The sequence below is a fragment of the Megalobrama amblycephala genome, linkage group LG6, assembly GCF_018812025.1.
Source record: "Megalobrama amblycephala isolate DHTTF-2021 linkage group LG6, ASM1881202v1, whole genome shotgun sequence".
Taxonomy (NCBI): Eukaryota; Metazoa; Chordata; class Actinopteri; order Cypriniformes; family Xenocyprididae; genus Megalobrama; species Megalobrama amblycephala.
Genome location: NC_063049.1, coordinates 14,220,173 through 14,226,706, shown reverse-complemented (window position 1 = coordinate 14,226,706; position 6,534 = coordinate 14,220,173). Strand labels below are relative to the sequence as shown.

Sequence of the window (6,534 nt, the reverse complement as noted above, 5' to 3'; positions counted from 1 at the left end):
AAACTTTAAACTTGTTGTATAACCCAGCGATATCCTATAAGATGCCTGTATTTGACTAGCTTTCTCTATGTTTTCTGTCTCACTGATAGGAGAAAAACTCAATGTGGGTTTCACCACCAGAGCTACGCTCAACAGGCTCCTTGAGGCTGGAGAGGTCACATCACAGAAGGCTCAACAATTCCAGCAGGCAGCACTGGCCTTTTTGGTCGGAGCTGTGGAGTATGCTATGGATAAACTCCCGTTGAAAGATGCTCTCCTGAAGCATGCAAGATTTGTTGATGTGCAGCTGAGGGCTGAGTGTGGGGTTGAAGATGCCCTATACTTTGTAGACAGGCAAGGGTTTTCACATACTGATTATATATTTTTAGGTTTAATGGTCATGATCACAAAATAAATCTGTCTCTCACTGTATTCTAATCAGTCTTGTACATATGTGCTCTTTTTAAGATTTCAGGAACTCCTTCCTTTTCATGATCCAAAGGAACAGGACCAAGTAAGTGAGGAGTTTATGGAGTACCAACTCATGGACATTGCCTTGCCCCAAGACCCAAGAGTCTTTGATGTTGAGGAGTTTTGGGGAAGAATGTCCTCAACAAAAACAAGGTAAGAAATATTTTGTACACAACATGACTTGCTCATGATTAGTTACGATGAAAGGAAAACATTTGAGTAATAGAGGCCCCTGGTTCCTTTTTTCAAAGGTGACTGGCTTGAGCCAATTTGGGAGGCTATCAAAGATCGCAGCCTTGGTTTTAGTGCTTCCACTCTCTAATGCTGATGCCGAGAGGGTATTTTCGATGGTCGGTTTGAACAAAACCTCAACACGAAACAGCTTGTCTCTGGACAGGACATTGTCCTCAATCATGACCCTGAAAATGGCTGGGCTTGAGCCAAACTGTTTCAAATGGGAGCCAACACCACAAATGATAAAGGAGTCCAAAAAGGCAACAAACACTTACAATAAACAACACCAGTCATAATCAATCTCTCTCTCTCTCACATGCACACACACACACACACACATGCACACACAAATAAATAAATGCAAATTGAATAAATACTTTGTATTTGGTTAAATTGTGTTCAGTGATCTTTACCAAACACAACAACACCCCCATTGTTGTGTTTGGGTGGGGGATTGGAGATGTGACTCTTGCCTGTCTTCAAAACTTGAGAGCCCTGTGTACGCCCCCAAATTTTGCATATACCAGCCCATGTTCAAGGCATTAGACAAGGGCGGCCAGTATTAACGTCTGGAGCAGCACAGCCGAATCAACAGACACTCTGATTGGTTTATTGAACGTTATGCCCATTATTCATTAAGAGAATAGGGACAACCCATTTCAAAAATGCGCCCCGGCGCACGGACCGTTTTTCCTTCGTTAAAATAGCAAAAGTGGATTTGGACACGCCCTGAGTGCACCTGCGCCGTGCGCTTTACACTTTGCGTTTAGATCGTTAAAATAGGGCCCTTGCAGTCTGTATAATTCATAAACACAACTTCATTCTTTATAAATCTCTCCAACAGTGTAGCGTTAGCCCCGTTAGTCACGGAGCATATACTATCAAACTCATTCAGAAACAAATGTAAACATCCAAAGAAATACATGATCTGATATGCTGCATGATGAACACTTTGTAAAGATCCATTTTGAGGGTTATATTAGCTGTGTGAACTTTGTTTATGCAATGTATTATAGAGTTGCGAGCTTGGGGGCGGGGAGAGCAAGCATCTAAAGGGGACACGCACAGAATCTGCGCATTACTAATTATGCCCCAAAATAGGCAGTTAAAAAATTGAATAACAAAAAATCGATGGGGTATTTTGAGCTTAAACTTCACAGACACATTCAGGGGACACCTTAGACTTATATTACATCTTGTGAAAAAGTGTTCTGGGGCACCTTTAAAATACAATAATGAAAAAATAATATGGTAATAAAACAATGAACAGTAATGCTGTTTTTACTGTATTTGGTCCCAATTTATATTACGTGTTCTTAACTACTGTACTTAAATCCAAAAATAAGAAGAATGTACTTATTGTGTTATTGTATTGAAAAACACTTGTGCTGCTATTAAGTGCTGCTACTTAAACTGCAATTCATAGACTGGCCGCTAGGGAGAGGCTCCAAAAGAGAGCAGAATCTCATTGAGTCCCATGTTAAAACGGCCAAATTTACAGCAGAAAAAAACGTTTACAGTTTGGTACAAATTGTGGTTTTGGTCTATACTGCTTTTATAACTCATCTGTTAAAATTATATTAAGCCTTAAAGTTCTGCATAATTAAGGGCGTGGTCACTTGAGTGACAGGTAGATTGTCGCTGCGGTAAGTCATCACTTCACCTCAGCTAATTCCAGCCACTAAATTTGGCATCTCTGCCGTATTTGTGTTTTTTCTGGATTATTTTATACAATTATAAAATAATATGGCTTGCTACGTTAATGGTCAAGACTCAAGAGAGATGTGTGTCTGTGTAGATGTGCTCGCATGCGGAAGATAAACAGAACACCCGTTGTTGGATCGTGGCATTGGCTAAAAGTTTTTTTTTTGAGATTTACTACAATGACGGGAGGATATAAAACTCTGACACCACTGCTTGGATATTATCACTAAAACTGCTGCATTTTGAAAAATTACACTTTGGGCGCGGGCTCATTTGTTTGTGACCTATGATCATACAGTTTTACAACATAAACACTGCTCAGGTTGCATAATTTCTTGAAGGACGATGATGGAGAGCAGATCATTCAGAAGAAATGTGATACAAACAATGGATAATATATCAATATTTCATGGATTTAACGCTTTTGTGGACAAAAAGTACTGTTTTTTGTTTTGCAATGGACACTCATGGACATTTTACCCAATTAAGTGCCATGGATTGGATTCATCTTGCGATCTCTATTTCATTATAAATGTATCGAGTCCTGTTTGATTTTGCATGTTGTTATATGCACACATGACACAAATTAATTACTGGTGTTGGAGCATCTATATCTTAAAAAAGACACCATAGATTGACAATACACCTTTAGAACTTTCTAATGAACTAGTTATCTATATTAATGTTTTAGATAGTATCTAAGACAGATAGATAGCTCCTTTGCCTGCTAACATGATCACGTTGAGCTAGGCAGGTGTGGTTTCAGCAACCAGTCACCTCAGCTCCAACCACGTCCCGCCTCTTTGCCCATTTTCAGCTATCCGGTAGTGACGAGCGGTGACGCGCAGCTAAGATGGCTGCATGTCTCATTTTCACTTCAAAAATGCTCTTCAGAAATCTACGGATGACGTCACGGACACTACGTCCATATTTTTTTTACATTCTATGGTGAAATTATGCACAAAAGGATGAATACACACGATGGGTTTATATATTTCTGACGAGCGATATTGATGCCTCGCCAATGTTAGCTGATGTTGCATGACGGCTAGCATAGGCTATATGTGTAACCTATCGTTTTGTTTGTATATGCATCTAGCGTTCGATGTATAACGTTAAAAAGTCATATGAGGAGGTTGTTTTAACATTTAATTCCTCACTCACTTCCAGTGCTAGGATTAGCACGGAGGATGCAGCACTCTTTACATTTTAAAGGTATGTTGCCACCCTAAAAGTCAAAGTCTTTTTGGGCCATTCCACTGAATGGGTGACATTTGGTTGCTGTAACTATTTTAAATTAAACTTTATTTATTTATTTATTTATTTATTTCAACACTGAATCTAATACTGCACATATTTAACTATTCAAAATGTTTATTGGTCAATCTCAGGCAACTTTATTTACATTTTTTTTTTAAATAAGATTTCAAAGCAGAAGATGGATGCATGTTTGCTCAGTCCTGTTCCCAAAACTCATGTGGCATTTTAAAAAAGCATGTTTAAAAGCATGTCGGTTAATTCCTTTGTTTTCACCTCAAGAAAGTGTTTATTTTAAAGAAATGGTTGGTTATTTGTAAAAATAATTCATATTTGTGACAAAAAAAAAATCACTTTTTATATTAAGGCAAGGTGTAGGCTATTTTAATAATAATAATAAAAAAAAAAATCATAAATAATGGACCAAACAAAAGAGAGCGCTTGCAGGTGTGTTTCACTCCTTCACTTGCAGCATGCAGTGGGTGTTTTTAGCACCTGCATAGTATGGGTTCTCTCCATCTTCTACAAAAGATAAAGACAAAAAGATTGTCACTTTGTGGTGGACTGACTCTATGCAAGTATGGTATTCACATTGTCACTTCCTAAATGTCTACAATTTGCAACTGAAAAAATCCTAAAACAGGTGAATAGTATTACATCAACTAATGTCCTCACTGTTAAATAAACAAAACAGATGACTCTACTTGTGGTGGTTAGAAAAAATAGTAAATAAATATTTGACATGGAATATGTTTTTAGCAAATGTATTTTACATTTGCATATTAATTTTGCCTGACGATCGATTATTTGATTGTTTTTGCCTTGGGAAGCGTTCACCTGAGTGGGGAGGGGGCGCGCTGCTCACACTGATGGTGAAGCAGCAGCAGCAGCTCCATGTCCTGTGTTTTATTCACATTTATTTCTCCCCTCATCAGGTATGAAACACATTAACGCAGTAAGAATATGTTCTTGACATGTTAGAGTTACAAAAAATGTAAATGATGTTGTTTAAAGTCGAACTTAACTGTTAATTTACGTTTAACAGAAATGTGAAAGTTTGTTTCAAGTTTTCTCTGTGAATCGCATGTGCTAGTCATGCATTTCATGCTAATGATAGAGACCATGCGGTCTGACAAATAGCGTGATAGTAGAGTTAATTTATGAATATAATGTGTGTTTTTGATAAATAATGCAACAGTAAGGATAAAATGTGTTCACTGAAAATGTATAACAAAGCATAATTTCTGACATGAACATTTTCAGGGTTGTTTCAGATTGTTTAATACAGCATCATGTTATATGTTATAAATTAATATATTATGTTATATTATATTATATTATATCTTTAATTGTGGACACAGAAGTCAATGAGAAAATGTATACAAGTAACCCTTCTTTTTTATATATATTCTCTTAAAGTGATGCTGTCACTATGGAAAAAATACTTGAACTGTTAAGTTGTTATAAAAAAAAAACAACAACACACAGATTCTGATGGTGAAGCAGTATCAGCTCCATGTCCTGTGTTTTATTAACATTTATATCTCTTTAATCTATTGAATCTTTAATCTCAGGTGGATGGTCTGTAATATTTTGCCCAGATGGCATTGTATACGGCATCAAATTTAATCTACGTGCTGAAAGTCCCAGGGACTTTGCAGACCTTCTACTCTCCTGGAAGCACTTCCCAAATGCATGTGGTTATGATTTTGCAAGAGGTTTGGCGACACACACCAATTTGCAGGTTCCTCGTTCGCTGCCTGAAACTCACCCACCATTGGCTACCATAGTAGGGTAATGTTTTGGTGAAAAGTATTGAAAGAAGCATGTATAAATGTGTAGCTGTTTCATAAGCAATCTGTTTTTATGTTTTACATTTTGAAGGTACCTACACTCCCAGCAAAGATGTCAAGGGTTTCACTGGATGACATTTTACAGGCATGTGTTTATCACTTTAATGTTGATGAAAATGGCCACTCAAGCTTAAAGTGTGGAACGGGCATTAAAGATTTCTTCATTTATTGTCTGAACTGTGAGTTAATGTACTGTCGTCATTGTGTTTTGATATTGAACAGGTGTAGTGAATAGGAAAATACGTTCAGAAAGTTATTAAATCTACAGAAAGCCTTATACCATCTCTAGGTGTCGCAGACTACAGTGCAGCCAACATTACAAAGACTGTGTGGGGCTGGCTACCAAGGAAAAGGACAATGGGGAGTGCTTTTGGGGTTTTACTCCTCAGATGAGCATCCTGGCTACTGTAGCTTGGATTGATTCTACGTTGGATATAGGCTGTGAGGGGGAGCCTTCTCATCGAGTTCTCTCTCATGTTTACCCACATTGTAGCATGTGTGTACGTGCTTTATAGACACTGTGGTGTGTATGTGGGTGTGATTGCTGGATTGCAGTATTACGCTCGTAATAAAACCCCTTAAACCGTGAATGTAATTGAATTGGAGCTTGAATTGTTAACGGTATTGGCCAGTAAATGTTTAGTTGCAATTTTAAAATTAGGAAAAACCTCTTGTTTGTTTTGGGCGATTTAAACCCACTGAGCTGAGCAACTTGTTTCCTTTAATAAATTAGAGGATACCTATCCTTACATAAAAATAAACATCCCTTTGCCACTTTTTTGTGGTGTTGCGTGTTTGTGAGAGCAGGAGACAGAACTCCTGGCGACACTTACTAACTGTCACTCTGTTACATTTGGTTGTTTTGAATGTGTAGTATGTAACATACTCAAAAACAATTTAAATTGTGGAAATTATTCTTCATTATTTTACTGTGGTTAATTTGTAATTTTGCTTTAAATACAAAATTCTGATTAAGACTCAAATTATTCATAATTTAAAGTTTTTAATATAAAGAGATTTTAATGTTTTGTTTAAT

At 37.2% G+C, this 6,534-nt stretch overlaps 1 long non-coding RNA gene across 1 annotated transcript; it reads left to right on the top strand.

The window, feature by feature from the left end:
- The first annotated feature begins 4,519 nt into the window (after window positions 1-4,519).
- LOC125269494 lies at window positions 4,520-6,273 on the top strand. Its single transcript, XR_007185123.1, has 2 exons — window positions 4,520-4,580; window positions 5,220-6,273. It is a non-coding gene; the product is annotated as an uncharacterized LOC125269494 (long non-coding RNA).
- The last annotated feature ends 261 nt before the right edge of the window (window positions 6,274-6,534 follow it).